The 22,681-nt window shown below is 38.2% G+C and overlaps 1 non-coding gene across 1 annotated transcript; it reads left to right on the top strand.

The window, feature by feature from the left end:
* The first annotated feature begins 3,870 nt into the window (after positions 1-3,870).
* LOC130937072 (small nucleolar RNA R71) lies at positions 3,871-3,978 on the top strand. Its single transcript, XR_009068307.1, has one exon. It is a non-coding gene; the product is annotated as a small nucleolar RNA R71 (small nucleolar RNA).
* Positions 3,979-22,681: the final 18,703 nt, after the last annotated feature.

The following is a 22,681-nucleotide window of genomic DNA, read 5'->3' as shown; positions in this document are numbered from 1 at the left end:
TCTCGATCAGGCCGGAATAGAATCCAGTGATTCTTTTGCGTCTGTCACTAACGCCCCGCCCTCAGGAGTTTAAAGCACGTCACAGTCATTCAATCATTGAATCCTACTCAGAATACCACAGACAAGGTTAGACCTTCCGGATTCTCTTGAATGCCGCCATCAGTTCTAGCCTATACCACGAAGACTCTGATCTCACGGAATGGCTGGCTCGGTTGTCAGGCGAGCGCTCGGTTGTCAGGCGATCAACCATGCATCGTGTATCAGGAATCCAAGAGATATTCACCCAATCTAAGGTAGAACGGAGGTGGTTGTCAGTCACGCGTTCATAGGTGAGAATGATGATGAGTGTCACGGATCATCACATTCATCAAGTTGAAGAACAAGTGATATCTTAGAACAAGAACAAGCGGAATTGAATAGAAGAACAATAGTAATTGCATTAATACTTCGAGGTACAGCAGAGCTCCACACCTTAATCTATGGTGTGTAGAAACTCCACCGTTGAAAATACATAAGAACAAGGTCTAGGCATGGCCGAATGGCCAGCCTCCCAAAGAGGGTTCAATCATAGAAACATGATCAAAAGATGATAACACAATAGTAAAAGATCCTACTTATAGAAAACTAGTAGCCTAAGGTTTACAAAGATGAGTAAATGACATAAAAATCCACTTCCGGGCCCACTTGGTGTGTGCTTGGGCTGAGGAATGAAGCATTTTCGTGTAGAGACTCTTCTTGGAGTTAAACGCCAGCTTTTGTGCCAGTTTGGGCGTTTAACTCCCACTTTGGTGCCAGTTCCGGCGTTTAACGCTGGAATTTCTGAAGGTGACTTTAAACGCCGGTTTGGCCCATCAAATCTTGGGCAAAGTATGGACTATTATATATTGCTGGAAAGCCCAGGATGTCTACTTTCCAACGCCGTTGAGATCGCGCCAATTGAGCTTCTGTAGCTCCAGAAAATTTACTTCGAGTGCAGGGAGGTCAGAATCCAACAGCATCTGCAGTCCTTTTCAGTCTCTGAATTAGATTTTTGCTCAGGTCCCTCAATTTCAGCCAGAAAATACCTGAAATCACAGAAAAATACACAAACTCATAGTAAAGTCCAGAAAAGTGAATTTTAACTAAAAACTAATAAAAATATACTAAAAACTAAACCAAATATACTAAAAACATACTAAAAACAATGCCAAAAAGCGTACAAATTATCCGCTCATCACAAGTCAACCCAAAATTTCGAAAATTTGGAGGGAAATAAAGAAAAGATATTTTTTTATTTTTGAATTTTTAGTGATGAGAGAGAAAAACAACAAAAATACTCAATGCATGAAATTTTTAGATCAAAATAATGAATGCATGCAAGAATGCTATGAATGTCAAGATGAACACCAAGAACACTTTGAAGATCATGATGAACATCAAGAACATATTTTTGAAAAATCTTTGATGCAAAGAAAACATGCAAGACACCAAACTTAGAAATCTTTAATGCATGGAAAATATGAATGCAAAGATGCACATGAAAAACAACAAACAACACAAAACAAGAACTCATCAAGATCAAACAAGAAGATTTGTCAAGAACAACTTGAAGATCATGAAGAACACCATGAATGCATGAAATTTTCAAAAAAATGCAAGAAATTTTTTTTAGCATGCAATTGACACCAAACTTAAAAATTGATTCAAGACTCAAACAAGAAACACAAAATATTTTTTATTTTTATGATTTTCTAATTTTTTTGGATTTTTATTATTTTTTTTTTCGAAAATATTTTTGGGAAAACGAAAAATAAAAGAAAATTTTTTGAAAAGAAAATTACCTAATCTGAGCAACAAAATAAACCGTCAGTTGTCCATACTCGAACAATCCCCGGCAACGGCGCCAAAAACTTGGTGGACGAAATTGTGATCACATGCTCTTTGTACTTGTATGAATTTTAATAATTGGCTCTAATTGAATTCACAACTCCGTTCAACTAACCAGCAAGTGTACTGGGTCGTCCAAGTAATAAACCTTACGCGAGTAAGGGTCGATCCCACAGAGATTGTTGGTATGAAGCAAGCTATGGTCATCTTGTAAATCCCAGTCAGGAGGATAAAATTATGGAATTTAGAAAATCAAATATAAAAAGAAAATAAAAGGGATAGAAATACTTATGTAAATCAAGAGTGGGAATTTCAGACAAGCGTATGGAGATGCTGTGCTCCTCTTGAAACTCTACTTCACTACTCTCTCTTCCAATCCTTCTTACTCCTTTCCATGGCAAACTGTATGTAGGGCATCACCATCATCAATGGCTACTTTCAATCCTCTCGGGAAAATGGTCCTATGCGCTGTCACTGCACGGTTAATCGTCTGGAGGCATCACCCTTGGTTGATAGCTACATCCCATCCTCTCAGTGAAAATGGTCCAAATGCTCTGTCACAGCACGGCTAATCATCTGTCGGTTCTCAATCAGGTTGGAATAGAATCCATTGATTCTTTTGCGTTTGTCACTAACGCCCAGCCTTCAGGAGTTTGAAGCTCGTCACAGTCATTCAATACCGGAATCCTACTCGGAATACCACAGACAAGGTTAGACTTTCCGGATTCCCAGGATCCTACTCGGAATACCACAGACAAGGTTAGACTTTCCGGATCCTCATGAATGCCGCCATCCATCTAGCTTATACCACGAAGATTCTGTTGGGGAATCTAAGAGATATGCGCCCGGCCTAAGGTAGAACGGAAGTGGTTGTCAGTCACGTGCGTTCATAAGTGAGAATGATGATGCGTGTCACGGATCATCACATTCATCAAAGTGTTGTGCAACGTATATCTTGGAATAAGAAGAAGAGAGAATTGAATAGAAAGTAATAGTAATTGTATTGATACTTGAGGTACAGCAGAGCTCCGCACCCTTAATCTATGGTGTGCAGAAACTCCACTGTTGAAAATACATAAGTAAAAGGTTCCGGCATGGCCGAATGGCCAGCCCCTATGATCTGAGAACTGATCGTCCCAAGATGACTAATACACTAGTAAAAAGTCCTATTTATAATAAACTAGCTCCTAGGGTTTACATGAGTAAGTAATTGATGCATAAATCCACTTCCGGGGCCCACTTGGTGTATGTTTGGGCTGAGCTTGATCTATCCACGAGCTGAGGCTTTTCTTGGAGTTGAACTCCAAGTTATAACGTGTTTTGGGCGTTCAACTCCGGATCATGACGTTTTTCTGGCGTTTAACTCCAGACAGCAGCATGTACTTGGCGTTCAACGCCAAGTTACGTCGTCAATTTCCGAATAAAGTATGAACTATTATATATTGCTGGAAAGCCCTGGATGTCTACTTTCCAACGCTTTTGAGAGCGCGCCATTTGGAGTTCTGTAGCTCCAGAAAATCCATTTTGAGTGCAGGGAGGTCAGATTCCAACAGCATCAGCAGTCCTTTTGTCAGCCTTTTTCAGAGTTTTTCTCAAGTCCCTCAATTTTAGCCAGAATTTACCTGAAATCACAGAAAAACACACAAACTCATAGTAAAGTCCAGAAATGTGAATTTAACATAAAAACTAATGAAAACATCCCTAAAAGTAGCTTGAACTTACTAAAAACTACCTAAAAACAATGCCAAAAAGCGTATAAATTTTCCGCTCATCAGCATTCAGAGCATCAATTTCAAGAACTCCTCTCTTTTGAGGCGTCCCATTACTCACAGAATTCCTCTAAGAGGTATACATGAACTGGTTATTTGTAACCATTTCAATAAGTTCCTGAGCTTTTGTAGGCATTTTCTTTAGGTGAATGGATCCACCTATAGAGTGGTCCAGTGACATCTTGGAAAATTCGGACAGACCATCATAGAATATATCTAATGTGGTCCATTCTGAAAGCATGTCAGAAGGACACTTTTTAGTCAGCTCCTTGTATCTTTCCCAAGCTTCATAGAGGGATTCACCATCTTTTTGTCTAAAGGTCTGAACATCCACTCTAAGCTTGCTTAGCTTTTGAAGAGGAAAGAACTTGGCTAAGAAAGCCGTGACCAACTTATCCCAAGAGTCCAGGCTATCTCTAGGTTGTGAGTCCAACCATGTTCTAGCTCTGTCCCTTACTGCAAAAGGGAAAAGCATAAGCTTGTAGACTTCAGGATCAACTCCATTGGTCTTAACAGTATCACAGATATGCAAGAACTCAGTTAAAAATTGACAAAGATCTTCTGATGGAAGTCCATGAAACTTGCAGTTCTGTTGCAATAGAGAAACTAATTGAGGCTTTAGCTCAAAATTGTTTGCTCCAATGGCAGGGATTGAGATGCTTCTTCCACAAAAGTTGGAAGTTGGTGTTGTGAAATCACCAAGCATCTTCCTTACATTGTTGTTTGGTTCGGCCATAATTGTTTCTTTGGCTGCCTCCTTTTCAAAAATTTTAGTGAGGTTCACTTCAGAGTTTTGTGCTTTAACTGCTCTTAGCTTCCTCTTCAGAGTCCTTTCAGGTTCAGGATCATCTTCAACAAGTATGCCTTTATCTTTGTTCCTGCTCATATGAAAGAGAAGAAAACAAAGAAAATATGGAATCCTAGATGTCACAGTATAGAGATTCCTTAAGGTGTCAGAGAAAAAATAAGAATAGAAGAAGGAGGTAGGTAAAATTTCGAACACACAAAGAGAGATGGAGTTCGAATTGACAATGGAGGAGGAATGTTAGTGTTTCAAAAGAAAGAGATGAGAGAGGGGGGAATTTTCAAAAAAAATTTAATAACTAAAAAATGAAAATTTAAAATAATTTTGAAAAAATGGTTGTGGTTTTCGCAAAAGATAAGAAATAAATTTGAAAGAGATAAAAAGTTAGAAAAAGATTTTTGAAATTAGAATTTTAAAAAGATATGATTTGAAAAAGATATGATTTTGAAGATATGATTGGAAAGATAAAAATTAAAAAGATTTGATTTTTAAAAAAGATATGATTGAAAAGATATAATTTTGAAAAAGATATGATTGAAAATATTTGATTTGAAAATATTTGATTTTTTAAAATAAAAATGAAGATTTGATTTGAAAACAAAATTCCTCTCCTTGTGTCAACCTGGCGTTAAACGCCTAAGAGCTGCATGTTTTGGGCGTTTAAACACCCAGCCAGGTACCCTGGCTGGCGTTTAAACGCCAGTTTTCCTTCTTCACTGGGTGTTTTGAACACCCAGCTTTTTCTCTGTAAATCCTCTGCTTTGTGTTCTTGGATCTTCATTTTGCTATATCCTTTATTCAAGAAGATATATTTTCAATTTTGAAAAACAACAAAATGAGTCAAAACATATAATTCTTGGATCAAAACACAAGATATATGCAAGAATATTATGAGCGTCAAGATGAACACCAAGAACAATCTTGAAGTAAAAGATGAACATCAAGAACTCAGTTTTCTTAATGAAAGAAAATATGGAGGACACCAAACTTAAAACTTTCTCATGTTTGGGCCATATGAATGCTGGAATGCATATGTAGAACATCATGCAGTGCAAATCAATAAATCATGAAGATCAAACAAGGCAATTCATCAAGAACGACTTGAAGATCATCAAGAACACAATGTATATGTTTCGAAAATTGCAAGACAATTAAAATCATGCAATTGACACCAAACATAAAATTTGGCCTTAGATTCAAACAAGAACCATGAAATATTTTTGGTTTTTATGATTTTATGAATTTTTTTTGTATTTTTCGAAAATAGTTTTGGAAAAACGAAAAAGAAGAAAAAATTTTTGAAAACTTTTTGAAAACAAAATAAGAAGAAAATTACCTAATCTGAGCAACAAGATGAACCGTCAGTTGCCCAATGGCGCCAACAACTTGGTCGCACAATTGTAATCTCACTTCTTTGTCACAACTTCGCACAACTAACCAGCAAGTGCACTGGATCGTCCAAGTAATACCTTACGTGAGTAAGGGTCGATCCCACAAAGATTGTCAGCTTGAAGCAAGCTATGGTCACCTTGTAAATCTCAGTCAGGCGGATTCAAATGGGTTATGGAGTTTTCATAATTAAAAGATAAATAAAACATAAAGTAAAGATAGAGATACTTATGTAATTCATTGGTGAGAATTTCAGATAAGTGCATAGAGATGCGTTGTCCCTTCTGAATCTCTACTTTCCTAATGTCTTCATCCAATCCTTCATACTCCCTTTCATGGCAAGCTGTATGGATGGTTTCACCGGCGTCAATGGCTACCTTCCGTCCTCTCAGTGAAAAAGGTCCTCTACGGTTTCCCGCATGGCTAATCAGCTGTTGGTTCTCGATCATGTAGGAATAGGATTTACTATCCTTTTGCGTCTGTCACTATGCCCTACAGTCGCGAGTTTGAAGCTCGTCACAGTCATCTCATCTCAGATCCTACTCGGAATACCACAAACAAGGTTTAAACTATCCGGATCTTAGGAATGGCCGCCAATAATTCTAGCTTATACCACGAAGACTCTGATCTCACGGAATGGAAGGCTCGGTTGTCAGGCGAGGCAACCATGCATCGTGGACCAGGAATCCAAGAGATACACGCTCAATCTTAAGTAGAACGGAAGTGGTTGTCAGGCACGCGTTCATAGGTGAGAATGATAATAAGTGTCACGAATCATCACATTCATCAGTTTGAAATGCGAGTGAATATCTTAGAAGAAGAATAAGCATGAATTGAATAGAAGAACAATAGTATTTGCATTAATACTCGAGGAACAGCAGAGCTCCACACCTTAATCTATGGTGTGTACAAACTCCACCGTTGAAAATACATAAGAACAAGGTCTAGGCATGGCCGAATGGCCAGCCCCCAAAATGTGATCAAGAGATCAAAAGATGAAAATACAATAGTAAAAGGTCCTATTTATAATGAAACTAGCTACAAGGGTTTACAGAAATAGGTAAATGATGCAGAAATCCACTTCCGGCCCACTTGGTGTGTGCTTGGGCTGAGCATTGAGCTTTACACGTGTAGAGACTTCTCTTGGAGTTAAATGCCAAGTTTGGTGCCAGTTTGGGCGATTAACTCCAACTTTTATGCCAGTTCTGGCGTTTTGACTTCAGAATAGGCCAGAGAAGGGGCGTTTGAACGCCAGTTTGCATCGACAAAACTCGAGCAAACAATGGACTATTATATATTGCTGGAAAGCCCTAGATGTCTACTTTCCAACGCAATTGAGAGCGTACCATTTGGAATTCTGTAACTCCAGAAAATCTACTTCGAGTGCAGGGAGATCAGAATCCAACAGCATATGCAGTCCTTTGTTAGCCTTTGAATCAGATTTTTGCTCAGGTCCCTCAATTTCAGCCAGAAAATACCTGAAATCACAGAAAAATACACAAACTCATAGTAAAGTCCAGAAATATGAATTTTGCATAAAAACTAATAAAAATATCCCAAAAAGTAGCTAGATCCTACTAAAAACTATCTAAAAACAATGCCAAAAATTGAATGAGTGAGAGATTGGGAAGGAAGCTTGCAAAAATGGAAAAACACAAGAAATTGAGGAAATGACCAGCGAGAAGTGACGTGTACGCGTCAGCAACGCGACCGCGCGGAAGAAAGGAATTCGCAGTGACGCGGCCGCATGAGTGATGCAGACGCGCGGATTGGAAAAGCAGAAGCGACGCGGAGGCATGGACGACGCACCCGCATGGAAAAGAAAAAACGTCGAATGACGCGTCCGCGTGAATGACGCATCCGCGTGACGTGCGCGATCTGCAGAATTACAAAGTCGCTGACAGAGATTTTGGGCCGGATTTCAACCTAGTTTTCGGCCCAGAAACACAGATAAAAGTCAGGGAACATGCAGAGACTCATGAGGCTTTTCAGAATTCACAATTTTAGGTTTTAGATGTAGTTTTTAGAGAGAGAGGCTCTCTCCTCTCTCTTAGGATTTAGAAATTAGGATTTTTATAAATTAGTATTTATTTCAATTCTTCGTCAGGTTCAATATTTCTTTTACTTTATATTTCTCTTCTACTTTGGGATACTTTAATGCTTTTATTTGTATTTGATTTATGTTGCCCAATTGGCATATGAATATTGTCCATGTTAGATTTTATTGCTTTGAATGTATGTTATTTGAGGTATTTCAGATCTAAGATTCATGTTTAGCTTTCCACATTATTGGCTTTAATTGATTAACTGGAAGCTCTTGGGTTACCAACTATTCATGATTGATTGTTATGCCGGCTATTTAACTGGAATTCCACTAACTCTAGTCTTTCCTTAGGAATTGGCTAGGACTTGGGAAATCTAACCAATTGGTTCACTTGACTTTCCCTTGCTTACGCAAAGGTTAACTAAGTGGGATTAACTTCCATTCTTATAGGAGTAACTAGGATAGGACTTCCGAATTTTCATATCTTGCCAAGAGTTTATTTTACAGTTATTTATTTATTTTACCTGCCATTTAAATTACTTGTTCCTTATCTTCAAAACCTCGATTTACAATCTTCATAACCAATAATAAGAACATACCTCCCTGCAATTCCTTGAAAAGATGACCCGAGATTTAAATACTCGGTTATCAATTTTAAAGGGGTTTGTTACTTGTGACAACCACAACATTTGTAAGAAAGGTTGATTGCTTGGTTTAGTAACTATACTTACAACGAGAGTTTACTATAATTTCTAAACCATCAATCTTCAGTTCTTCAAAATGGCGCCATTGCCGGGGAATTGCAAACATGTGCCTTGTTATTGGTTATTGTAAATATTTTTCAAAAAAAAAATATTTTTCTTTTACTTGTTTATTTGTTTCTTCTTTTCCCGCTTTATTTCTGACAACTACTATGAATTCTCACCCCTCTCGCTTTGAGTTTGGTTCTAATTTTGTTGCAAGGAATGGAAGCTATAACAGGAAGATGGATCAAGGTCAAAGCAATCAAAGATGGACGGAGCCAAGAGGATCTGATCAACCCTTTAGGTAACAACACCCTCCTAGATATCACAGACAAAGACCATCCTACAATGCATACCAAGCTGATAGATATGGTGGACCGCCTAGTAGCTACTAACAAGCCCCACCGTATGCTCAGAGACCATCCTCACAACATAACTTTGAACCACCACACTCACAAGCCCCTTTCCACCATTCACCTCCATATGACCCCAATCCTTATATTTTTAATAATAGTGTTGAGAACTCCCTTTGAGTCCTGATTTTTCTTTCAGTTACTCCCAGACAGTGGTGCTCAAAGCCTTTGGCATACTCTGTTAAATGTAATTCATCTCGACTCTAGGTGTTCTGTCTCAAGGATTACTTGACACAATCACACCACAAGCATATGACTAGGGAAACAACTCTTTGAGCTTTTAATCATGTTTGACCTCCCTAGTCATTGATGCTCAGAGCCTTGGACCTTGCTTTTATTATTATTTATTTATTTATATAATGATTTTTTTTGCTGTTTCCTTTGCTTCAAGGATTACATTTTTGTTTATTTCAGAGAAGTCATAATAATTCTCTAAATTCCTGTTCCTTATACATCAACATCCCTTGATTCAAATTCAAATATCCACTGTTCATATCATGCATTCAAAAATCACAGAAAATACCACCACATTTAAGTAAATAAGACTATTCTTAGAATTAAACTCAATTTCTCATGCAATACATCACTTCTTTTTCTTTTCTTTTTAGATTCAAGTTTAGTGAGTGGTACATGAAACATCTTTTCAGCATTAAAGAAATTAAAAAAAAACTAGTCCTAGAATTCTAACTAATAAAAGATTATGCAATAGACAAAGTAAAATAGCAGAAAACCGGAACATAACATAGAAAAAGACGAGAGGAATAAAAATGAAAGGAACTCAACCACCTTAGTTATCCTTAGCGGTCGTTTTATTCTTCAGGTTGTGCTCCTCAGTGAAGATGATTCGCCTCCCTTTTGTGCCAGAAAACCAATAAGCACAGCGTCAACACCAAACTTAAAGGTTTGCTTGTCCTCAAGCAAAGAAGAACTGAAAATAGAAGAGATAAATATTATGAGGAAAAAAAATAAATGGAAAAAAGAATAAGAGATAATTAGGATTGGGAGAGAGAGAGAAAGAAAACTGCGTGGCGCAAGTGACGCGGACGCGTGCAGCACGCGTACGCGTGGGTCGTGAATGTTCTTAGTGACGCGTTAGCGTCAGGCACGCGTTCGCGTGTCCTGGGTTTTGTGCGATTCGCGCGAAGCCAGCCGCGCGCCTGCGCGACTTTCTGTTCGCATGGCTTGGGAGCCAAATTTTCATACGACGCGTTCGCGTCATGCACGCGAACGCGTGGATGTTCATATGTGCAATTGACGCAGACGCATCAGCCACACTTCCGCGTGACCAAATTTGTGCTTTTAGCACACTTCCTGCCCCAAGCCAGCACAACTCTTTGCCCAAACACTCTTTTACGTCGAATTGGCAGGTCACACGTTCGCGTCAATGACGCGCCCGCGTGACTGGCGAGAATCATAAACGACGCGAACGTGTGGGGTACGCGAACGCGTGGGATCGTTTGTGTGAAAGGCTCCATTCCTGCGCCACTCCCGTGCAACTCTCTGTCAGATATCCTTTTTCACAAACAAATAAGTGACGCGTCCGCGTCGTGTGCCTTCTCTCGCTTTTTTTTGAAATATTGAAGTATTCAGTTCCTGGAATAATATAGCTGCATGATCAGAAAATTAGTAAGAACTCAAATGAAATAAATAAGAAAACTACTACTGTGAAAAATAGCTAGGGATACGAAGTTATCGGGTTGCCTCCCGATAAGCGCTTCTTTATCGTCACTAGCTTGACGGTCAGCTCCTCTAAGGAGGAGGATCATAGGGGCTCAGCTCTTCACCCCTTACTTTGAACTTTTTTCCTGTATCTCCATAACATAGCTCAATATGCTCCAGAGAGAGGATTCTAATTACTGTATAAACCCACCCATGCTGGATTGCTGGTCAACACTACCTTCATTCCTGGGGAGAAACCTTCAGTGGGGATCTTTTTGTTTTTCCATCCTCTGGGTACTTTCTTTTTTTTTGGGAACCTCTTCCTTTGTAGATGATGCATTTCCAACACCAAACTTAGGTTTGATGTCAGGAGGAATTTTATTGACTGTTACCAAGGGAGGTTTGAGTTGCAGATTCTGCTGTGTATCATCAGGCGGTTTTTAAAGGTTTGGATATATAAGCTCAGCCTGCATGCACCTCTCTTCTTTATCTGTTGGATGTATATCTTTGAAGACATGAAAGACCAGTTGCTCATTATGCACTCTAAGCACTAATTCACCCACTTCTACATCAATCAGAGCTCTTCCAGTGGCTAGGAATGGTCTTCCTAGAATTATAGAGGCATTCTCATCCTCCCCTGTGTCCAGAATCACAAAGTCTGCTGGGAGGAAGAACTTACCCACTTTGACCAAGATATTCTCCACTAATCCGTATGCAGGCTTCATAGATTTATCTGCCATCTGCAATGCTATCTTTGTGGGTTGTGCCTCTTGGATTTGCAGCTTTTTCATCACAGATAAGGGCATTAGATTTATGCTTGCCCCCAGATCACATAGGGCTTTCTCAAAGGTTGTGCTCCCAATAGTGCATGGAATTTGAAAGCTCCCTAGATCTGGCATCTTCTTTGGCAAGTTATTCTGGATTACAGCACTACATTCCTTAGTCAGGACTACTGTCTCATCTCCCTTTAAACGCTTTTTCTTTGACAACAGCTCCTTCATGAATTTGGCATAGATAGGCATTTGCTCCAAAAGCTCAGCAAAAGGAATATTGATTTGTAACTTTCTGAAGATTTCCAAGAACTTTGAGAACTGCTTGTCCTTGGTCTCCTTTTGAATTCTCTGAGGATATGGCATCTTAGGCTTGTACTCAGGAGCCTTTGGCAGTGTAGGATAAATGTCAAGAGAGCCTGGGAATGGGTTGTCTGCACGCTTTGGAGGGGCGTGCTCTACTTCTTCCTTCTTCTCCTCTGGAGCATCCTTTTCAACTGGCTCTTCATTGACCTTGGTCTCAGAACCAGCTACTTTACCACTTCTCAATTGAATAACCTTGCAATCTTCTCCTGGGTTCACCATTGTGTCACCTTGAAATGCACTTGCAGACCTCTCAAGTATTTTCTTGCTCAGTTGGTCTACTAGCACCTCTAAATTTCTAATGGAGGCTCTGGTTTCCTGCATAACTTGTGCTTTTGCACTTGCCACTTGTCCACTTATCACAGTGATAGCCTTGTATTCCTCTCTTGGATTTGGAATTGTGTTACTAGGAAGGCTATTAGTGGTCCTCTGATCAATTTCATTAACTCTGGTGGCTATTTGACCCATTTGAATCTCCAGGTTCTTGATGGATGCTCTGGTTTACTGTCTAAAACCTGTCAATGTTGCTTCCAAATCATTGTTCTGTTGGAAACCGCCCTGAGAATTATTGTTGAAGTTCTGAGGTCTCTGAGGTTGATCCTTCCATCCAAAATTTGGGTGATTCCTCCATCACGGGTTGTATGTCTTAGAATATGGGTCATTGTTGGGATTCTTAGGACCACTCCCCATGTAATTCACCTGTTCAAAAGAAGGTTGAGCATAATCATAATTATCATTTTGCACAAAATTACCTGCCATGTCATAGGAGAATTCATGTGGTGGATTTTGGGTGTTGATAGCTGAGACTTGCATGCCACCCATCTGTTGAGTAAGTAGATTTATTCGCTGAGACATCAGCTTGTTCTGAGCAATAAGAGAATTAATAGCATCTACTTCCAACACGCCTCTCTTCTGAGGGGTTTCCGAATTCACAGGATTCCTGTTAGAGGAGTATAAATATTGGTTGCTTGCAACCAATTCAATCAGCTCAATAGTCTCTTCTGGTGTCTTCTTCTTGTGCAATGAACCTCCTGCAAAATTGTCTAAGCACATTTTGGACATTTCACCCAAGCCTTCATAAAATATGTCTATTTGTGTCCATTTGGAGAACATGTCTGGAGGGCATTGCCTAGTCAGTAGCTTGTATCTCTCCCAAGCTTCATACAGAGTCTCACCATCCTTCTGTTTGAAGGTCTGAACCTCCATCCTAAGCTTAGTCAACTTCTTTGGTGGGAAAAATTTTGTGAGAAACTCAGTAACCACCTTGTTCCTAGTATCCAAACTGTCCTTGGGTTGAGAATCTAGCCATAGTTTTGCTCCATCCCTCAGAGCAAATGGGAAGAGCATTAGTTTGTACACATCTGGGTTCACTCCATTTGGTTTCGCAGTATCACAAATCTGCAGAAACCTTGAAATGAATTTATTTGGGTCTTCGTGGGGGAGACCATGATACTGGCAGTTTTGTTGCACCAGGGTGACCAGTTTAGGATTCAACTCGAAGTTGTTCGCAACAATAGGAGGCACTACAATGCTTTTTCCATAAAGATCTACGGTAGGATTAGAGTAGGAGCCAAGCACTCTCCTTTGTTGCTCATTCCCATTCGGGTTTGCCGAATTTGAATTATCAGCATTGTTAGCATTCATATTGGATTCTGCAGCCTTGTACAATTTTGCCTGTTGTAAACGTCGCCTGAAAGTCCTTTCAGGTCCAGGATCAAAGTCTAAGAGATGTTCTTTGTCTCTGTTCCTGTGCATAAACAAACAGAAAGCAAGAAAGATTGGGAATCTCTACGTCAGAGTGCAGAGAATTCCCAGTAAAGTAACTCTGTGTAAAGAGATAAAAATATTGAATAAAATAAATAGAAGAAAAATAATAAATAGTCAACACCAAACTTAATTTCAGAAATTAAGAACAATATTGGTGCTATTTATTTAAATTTTTTTTTTTGAAATTTTGAAATTTAATTAAAATATGTTTATTAATTTTTTTATAATTAAATAATGTTTAAATAAAATTAAAATTAAAATTAAAATACCTAATCTAAATAATCAAATAATTAATCGTTGTTAATCACTATCAATCCCCGAGAACGGCGCCAAAAACTTAATGCGGTATTTTACAACCCACACTACTAACTGGCAAGTGCACCAGGTCGTACCAAGTAATACCTTACGTGAGTAAGGGTCGATCCCACGAGGATTAATGGATTAAGCAACAGTTATTGAGTGATAAGCTTAGTTAGGCAAGCAGAAATTGGTTTTGAGATGTTCAAAAAGTTTAAGTGTAAATTCAGAATATCAAAGACAGGCAGATTAATAAGTTGGGAATAAAATATTAGAGAAAACAGTTAAGGTTTCAGAGTTATCTATTTTTTCAGATTTATTTTCTTACTAACTATTTTAATCATGCAAGATTTAATTTCATCGCAAACTATATATGACTAGACCCTAATTCCTTAGACCTTCCTAGTTTCCTCTAAAATTCATTAATTGCCAATTCCTTGATCAATTAATTCCAATTAGAAGGTGATGATCAATTTCTAGTTTATATGCCAAAAGAATTCTAATTATCCAAAAATAAGGGGATTATATGTCACGTATCTCGTTAAATACAAACAATTAAAATTCAGTATAATATGTTTTCAAGCTGTTGTTCAAGTAAAGAGCTTTTCCAAGTTTTACAAGAACTCAATTAGAACATGGGCATACTTCCGTTCCACCCATATTTCATAAAATGAAGAACGAAAACAATTATTGAAATATAAATCAAGACATGAATTAAATTAGAAAGATCAAACGAATAAATCCATACAAATAGACAGAGCTTCTAACCTTAACAACGAAGGATTAGTTGCTCATGGTTCAGAGAAGAAAAATAAGGGTTCTGGTAACAATCTCATCTCTGTCTAAGTGTACAGTGTTTCTATTTATTACTAATCCTAATAGGTTTAAAATAAAAAATTAAATATAATATCTTTTCCTAAAAGATAAGATTTGAATTTAAATTCGAATTAATTAACAGATCTTCATTTAATGGGTGGGGACCACTTGATTTGTCCATTCTCCAGCTTCTAATCTGTGTTTTCTGGGCTGGAAACTGGGTCAAAAAAGCCCAAAAATCAAAACCAACGTTTTCTGAATTATTGCAGACGCGCATGTGACGCGTCCGCGTCGTCCATGCGCTCGCGTCATTTGTGCAGATTCTAGTCCACGCGTTCGCGTCAGGCACGCGATCGCATCATTGCAACTTCTCCATTCCGCGCGGTCACGTGAGCCATGCGTCTGCTTTGGTCTTCGCTGGTCATCTCTTTGGTTTCTTCGTTTTCTCTGCAGAAACTTCATCAAATCCCTCCGAATGCTACCTAAAATAAATAAAATTGCACAAAACTCAAAATAGCATCCATAGTGGCTAAAATATAATTAATTCTTAATTAAACTCAACAAATTAGATGCAAATTCACTAGGAAAAAGATAGACAAGATGCTCACGCATCACAACACCAAACTTAAACTGTTGCTTGTCCTCAAGCAACCAAAACTAATATAAGCTTATGATGTGAATTTGCATGAGAATAAGAGTTTGATTAAGCTCATGTCTCTTTTTATAGTGGGGTTTATAATTGTAATCCTGAATAGGTTTGGCATCTCACTCTCCTTTGAATCAAGAATGTTATTGTCATTCAGAATTAGAATCCGAATGATATTATGAATTCTCTGATCTTTACATTTCAGTTTAATCCTTGAACACAGCAACATTTACTTTAATTTATTTTTCTTTGGTGCTTTGCACCTTGAGCCTAGCCGTGACTTTAAATGTTTTATCTCAAGATTTACTTGACACAAAAACACCACAAGCACTTAACTGGAGAACTACCTTTGAGTTCTGATTTTTCTTTCAGTTACTCCCTGACAGTGGTGCTCAAAGCCTTTGGCATACTCTGTTAAACGCACTTGGTCTCGACTCTAAGTGTTCTGTCTCAAGGATTACTTGACACAGTCACACCACAAGCATATGACTAGGAAAACAACTCTTTGAGCTTTTAATCATGTCTGACCTACCTAGTCATTGATGCTCAGAGCCTTGGACCTTGCTTTAATTATTATTTTTTTAATTTATATTTTTTTTCTTTTGCTGTTTCTTTTCCTTCAAGGATTAAATTTTTGTTTATTTCAGAGAAGTTATAATAATTTTCTAAATTCATATTCCTTATACATCAACATCACTTGATTCAAATTCAAATATGCATTGTTCATATCATGCATTCAAAAATCACATAAAATACCACCACTTTTAAGTAAATGAGACTATTCTTAAAATTAGACTCAATTTCTCATGCAATACATCACTTTTTTTCTTTTTTTTTTTTAGATTCAAGTTAAGTGAGTGGTACATGAAACATCTTTTCAGCATTAAAGAAATTAAAAAAAAAACTAGTCCTAGAATTCTAACTAATAAGAGATCATGCAACAAACAAAGCAAAATAGCAGAAAGCCAGAACATAACATAAAAAAAAAGAGGGGAGGAATAAAAATTAAAGGAACTCAACCACCTTAGTTATCCTTAGCGGTCATTTTATTCTTCAGGTTGTGCTCCTCAGTGAAGATGATTCGCCTCCCTTTTGTGCCAGAAAACCAATAAGCGGAGCGTCAACACCAAACTTAAAGGTTTGCTTGTCCTCAAGCAAAGAAGAACTGAAAATAGAAGAGACAAATATTATGAGGAAAAAAAATAAATGGAAAAAAGAATAAGAGATAATTAGGATTGGGAGAGAGAGAGAAAGAAAACTGGGCGGCGCAAGCGACGCGGACGCGTGCAGCACGCGTATGCGTGGGTCGCGAATGTTCTTAGTGACGCATTAGCGTCAGGCATGCGTCCGCGTGTCCTGGGTTTTGTGTGATTCGTGCAAAGCCAGCCGCGCGCCCGCGTGACTTTTTGTTCGCATGGCTTGGGAGCCAAATTTTCATACAACGCGATCGCGTCATGCACGCGAACGTGTGGATGGCCATATGTGAAATTGACGCAGACACGTTAGCCACATGTCCGTGTGACCAAATTTGTGCTTTTAGCACACTTCTCGCCCAAAGCCAGCACAACTCTATGGCCAAACACTCTTTTACGTCGAATTGGCAGGTCACGCGTTCGCGTCGGTGACGCGTCCGCGTGACTGGCGAAAATCACAAACGACGCGAACGCGTGGGATCGTTTGTGCGAAAGGCTCCATTCCTGCGCCACTCCAGCGTAACTCTCTGTCAAATTTATTTTTCACGCACAAATAAGTGACGCGTACGCGTCAGCGACGCTTGCGCGTCAGCAACGCTTGCGCGTTGTGTGCCTTCTCTCGCTTTTTTTTTGAAATATTGAAGTATTCAGTTCCTGGAATAATATAGCTGCATGATCAGAAAATTAGTAAGAACTCAAATAAAATAAATAAGAAAACTACTACTATGAAAAATAGCTAGGGATACGAAATTATCGGGTTGCCTCCAGATAAGCGCTTCTTTATCGTCACTAGCTTGACGGTTAGCTCCTCTAAGGAGGAGGATCATAGGGCCTCAGCTCTTCACCCCTTACTTTGAACTTTTTTCCTATATCTCCATAACGTAGCTCAATATGCTCCAGAGAGAGGATTCTGATTACTGTATAAACCCACCGATGCTGGATTGCTGGTTAACACTACCTTCATTCCTGTGGAGAAACCTTCAGTGGGGATCTTTTTGTTTCTCCATCCTCTGGGTACTTTCTTCTTTTTGGGAACCTCTTCCTTTGTAGATGATGCATTTCCAACACCAAACTTAGGTTTGATGTCAGGAGGAATTTTATTGACTGTTACCAAGGGAGGTTTGAGTTGCAGATTCTGCTGTGTATCATCAGGCGGTTTTTGAAGGTTTGGATCAATAAGCTCAGCCTGCATGCACCTCTCTTCTTTACCTGTTAGATGTATATTTTTGAAGACATGAAAGACCAGTTGCTCATTATGCACTCTAAGCAGTAATTCACCCACTTCTACATCAATTAGAGCTCTTCCAGTGTCTAGGAATGGTCTTCCTAGAATTATAGAGGGATTCTCATCCTCCCCTGTGTCCAGAATCACAAAGTCTGCTAGGAGGAAGAACTTACCCACTTTGACCAAGATATTCTCCACTAATCCGTATGCAGGCTTCATAGATTTATCTGCCATCTGCAATGCTATCTTTGTGGGTTGTGCCTCTTGAATTTGCAGCTTTTTCATCACAGATAAGGGCATTAGATTTATGCTTGCCCCCAGATCACATAGGGCTTTCTCAAAGGTTGTGCTCCCAATGGTGCATGGAATTTGAAAGCTCCCTGGATCTGGCATCTTCTTTGGCAAGTTATTCTGAATTACAGCACTACATTCCTTAGTCAGGACTACTGTCTCATCTCCCTTTAAACACTTTTTCTTTGACAACAGCTCCTTCATGAATTTGGCATAGATAGGCATTTGCTCCAAAACCTCAGCAAAAGGAATATTGATTTGTAACTTTCTGAAGATTTCCAATAACTTTGAGAACTACTTGTCCTTGGTCTCCTTTTGAAGTCTCTGAGGATATGGCATCTTAGGCTTGTACTCAGGAGCCTTTGGCAGTGTAGGATAAGTGTCAAGAGAGTCTGGGAATGGGTTGTCTGCACGCTTTGGAGGGGCGTGCTCTACTTCTTCCTTCTTCTCCTCTGGAGCATCCTTTTCAACTGGCTCTTCATTGACCTTGGTCTCAGAACCAGCTACTTTACCACTTCTCAATTGAATAACCTTGCAATCTTCTCCTGGGTTCACCACTGTGTCACCTTGAAATGCACTTGCAGACCTCTCAAGTATTTTCTTGCTCAGTTGGTCTACTAGCACCTCTAAATTTCTAATGGAGGCTCTGGTTTCCTGCATAACTTGTGCTTCTGCACTTGTGATGAGCGGATAATTTATACGCTTTTTGGCATTGTTTTTAGGTAATTTTTAGTAAGTTCAAGCTACTTTTAGGGATGTTTTCATTAGTTTTTATGTTAAATTCACATTTCTGGACTTTACTATGAGTTTGTGTGTTTTTCTATGATTTCAGGTAATTTCTGGCTGAAATTGAGGGACTTGAGCAAAACTCTGAAAAAGGCTGACAAAAGGACTGCTGATGCTGTTGGAATCTGACCTCCCTGCACTCAAAATGGATTTTATGGAGCTACAGAACTCCAAATGGCGCGCTCTCAACGGCGTTGGAAAGTAGACATCCAGAGCTTTCCAGCAATATATAATAGTTCATACTTTATTCGGAAATTGACGACGTAACTTGGCGTTGAACGCCAAGTACATGCTGCTGTCTGGAGTTAAACGCCAGAAACACGTCATGATCCGGAGTTGAACGCCCAAAACACGTTATAACTTGGAGTTCAACTCCAAGAAAAGCCTCAGCTCGTGGATAGATCAAGCTCAGCCCAAACATACACCAAGTGGGCCCCGGAAGTGGATTTATGTATCAATTACTTACTCATGTAAACCCTAGGAGCTAGTTTATTATAAATAGAACATTTAACTAATGTATTTGATATGTCTTGACCATTCGGTCTTTTGATCACCTTCAAGGGGGCTGGCCATTCGGCCATGCCTGAACCTTTCACTTATGTATTTTCAACAGTGGAGTTTCTGCACACCATAGATTAAGGGTGTGGAGCTCTGCTGTACCTCAAGTTTCAATACAATTACTATTACTTTCTATTCAATTCTCTTTTATTCTTATTCCAAGATATACGTTGCACTTAACTTTGATGAATGTGATGATCCGTGACACTCATCATCATTCTCACCTATGAACGCGCGTGACTGACAACCACTTCCGTTCTACCTTAGGCCGGGCGCATATCTCTTAGATTTCCCAACAGAATCTTCTTGGTATAAGCTAGATAGATGGCGGCATTCATGGGGATCCGGAAAGTCTAACCTTGTCTGTGGTATTCCGAGTAGGATCCTGGGAATCCGGAAAGTCTAACCTTGTCTGTGGTATTCCGAGTAGGATTTCGGTATTGAATGACTGTGATGAGCTTCAAACTCCTGAAGGCTGGGCGTGATGACAAACGCAAAAGAATCAATGGATTCTATTCCAACCTGATTGAGAACTGACAGATGATTAGCCGTGCTGTGACAGAGCATTTGGACCATTTTCACTGAGAGGATGGGATGTAGCTATCAACCAAGGGTGATGCCTCCAGACGATTAGCCGTGCAGTGACAGCGCATAGGACCATTTTCCCGAGAGGACTAAAAGTAGCCATTGATGATAGTGATGCCCTACATACAGCTTGCCATGGAAAGGAGTAAGAAGGATTGGAAGAGAGAGTAGTGAAGTAGAGTTTCAAGAGGAGCACAGCATCTCCATACGCTTATCTGAAATTCCCACTCTTGATTTACATAAGTATTTCTATCCCTTTTATTTTCTTTTTATTATTGATTTTCGAAAACCAAAACTATTTAATCTGCCTAACTGAGATTTACAAGGTGACCGTAGCTTGCTTCATACCAACAATCTCTGTGGGATCGACCCTTACTCGCGTAAGGTTTATTACTTGGACGACCCAGTACACTTGCTGGTTAGTTGTGCGGAGTTGTGAATTGAATTTTAGACACCGTGATATTGAGCACCAAGTTTTTGGAGCCATTACCGGGGATTGTTCCGAGTTAGAAAAGAATGAATCACAATTTCGTCCACCAAGTTTTTGGCGCCGTTGCCGGGGATTGTTCGAGTATGGACAACTGACGGTTCATCTTGTTGCTCAGATTAGGTAATTTTTTTTTCAAAAACTTTTTCAAAATTTTTCTTTTCTTTTTCGTTTTTCCAAAAATATTTTCGAAAAAAAATTAATAAAAATCCAAAAAAAAATCAAGAAAATCATAAAAATCAAAAATATTTTGTGTTTCTTGTTTGAGTCTTGAGTCAATTTTTAAGTTTGGTGTCAATTGCATGCTTTAAAAATTTCTTCTTGCATTTTTCGAAAATTCCATGCATTCATAGTGTTCTTCATGATCTTCAAGTTGTTCTTGGTAAGTCTTCTTGTTTGATCTTGATATTTTCTTGTCTTATGTCTTTTCTTGTTTTTCATGTACATCTTTGCATTCATATTTTTCATGCATTAAAGATTTCTAAGTTTGGTGTCTTGCATGTTTTCTTTGCATTAAAAATTTTTCAAAAATATGTTCTTGATGTTCATCATGATCTTCAAAGTGTTCTTGGTGTTCATCTTGACATTCATAGCATTCTTGCATGCATTCATTATTTTGATCTAAAAATTTCATGCATTGAGTATTTTTGTTGTTTTTCTCTCTCATAATTAAAAATTCAAAAATAAAAAATATATCTTTTCCTTATTTCCCTCCAAATTTTCGAAATTTTGGGTTGACTTGGTCAAAAATTTTCAAAATTAGTTGTTTCTTACAAGTCAAGTCAAAATTTCAATTTTAAAAATCATATCTTTTTCATTTTTTTCCATTTTTCGAAAATTTCAAAAATCTTTTTCAAAATATTTTCAAAATCTTTTTCTTATCTTTATATCAAAGTTTCGAAAATATGCTAACAATTAATGTGATTGGTTCAAAAATTTGAAGTTTGTTACTTTCTTGTTAAGAAAGGTTCAATCTTTAAATTCTAGAATCTTATCTTGTAGTTTCTTGTTAGTGAAATAAATAATTTCAAAATTTTTGAATTGAATCTTTTTATCTTTTACTTGATCTTTTTCAAAAATTTTATCTTTTTCAAAATTTGATTTCAAATTATCTTATCTAACTTCTTATCTTCTTATTTTTTTTAAATTTGATTTCAAATCTTTTTCAATCAACTAACTAACTTTTTGTTTGTTTCTTATCTCTTTCAAAACCACCTAACTACTTTTCCCTCTCTAATTTTCGAAAATATCTCACCCCTTTTTCAAAAATTCTTTTTAATTAACTAATTGTTTCAAGTTTTAATTTTAATTACATTTTATCTCTAATTTTCGAAAATTTCTAATCTCTTTTTCAAAAATTATTTTCGAAATTCTCCCTCTCTTTTCTTATTCTATTTAATTATTTAATTACTAACACTTCTCTTCACCTCTCTTCATCCAAAAATCCGAATCCATCATTCTTCATTCTTCTACCCCTTTCTTCTCCTACTAACATAAAGGAATCTCTATACTGTGACATAGAGGATTCCTCTTTCTTTTCTTATTTTCTTCTCTTTCATATGAGCAGGAACAAGGATAAAGGCACTCTTGTTGAAATTGATCCAGAACCTGAAAGGACTCTGAAGAGAAAATTAAGAGAAGCTAAGTTACAACAATCCAGAAACAACCTTTCAGAAATTTTCGAACAAGAGAAGGAGATGGTAGCCGAAAATAATAATAATGCAAGAAGAATGCTTGGTGACTTCACAAAGCCAACGTCTAAGTTTGATGGAAGAAGCATCTCCATTCCTACCATTGGAGCCAATAACTTTGAGCTGAAACCTCAGCTAGTTGCCTTAATGCAACAAAACTGCAAGTTTTATGGACTTCCATCTGAAGATCCTTATCAATTTTTAACTGAGTTCTTGCAGATCTGTGAGACTGTAAAGACGAATGGAGTTGATCCTGAAGTCTACAGACTCATGCTTTTCCCTTTTGCTGTAAGAGACAGAGCTAGAATATGGTTGGATTCACAACCTAAGGATAGCCTGGACTCTTGGGATAAGCTGGTCACAGCCTTCTTGGATAAATTCTTTCCTCCTCAAAAGCTGAGCAAGCTGAGAGTGGATGTTCAAACCTTCAAACAAAAAGATGGTGAATCCCTCTATGAAGCTTGGGAAAGATACAAGCAGCTGACCAAAAGATGTCCATCTGACATGTTTTCAAAATG

The sequence above is a fragment of the Arachis stenosperma genome, chromosome 6 (assembly GCF_014773155.1).
Source record: "Arachis stenosperma cultivar V10309 chromosome 6, arast.V10309.gnm1.PFL2, whole genome shotgun sequence".
NCBI classification, from domain to species: domain Eukaryota; kingdom Viridiplantae; phylum Streptophyta; class Magnoliopsida; order Fabales; family Fabaceae; genus Arachis; species Arachis stenosperma.
The sequence above is the reverse complement of the archived record's forward strand: the minus strand, read 5'-3'. Positions and strand labels throughout refer to the sequence as shown.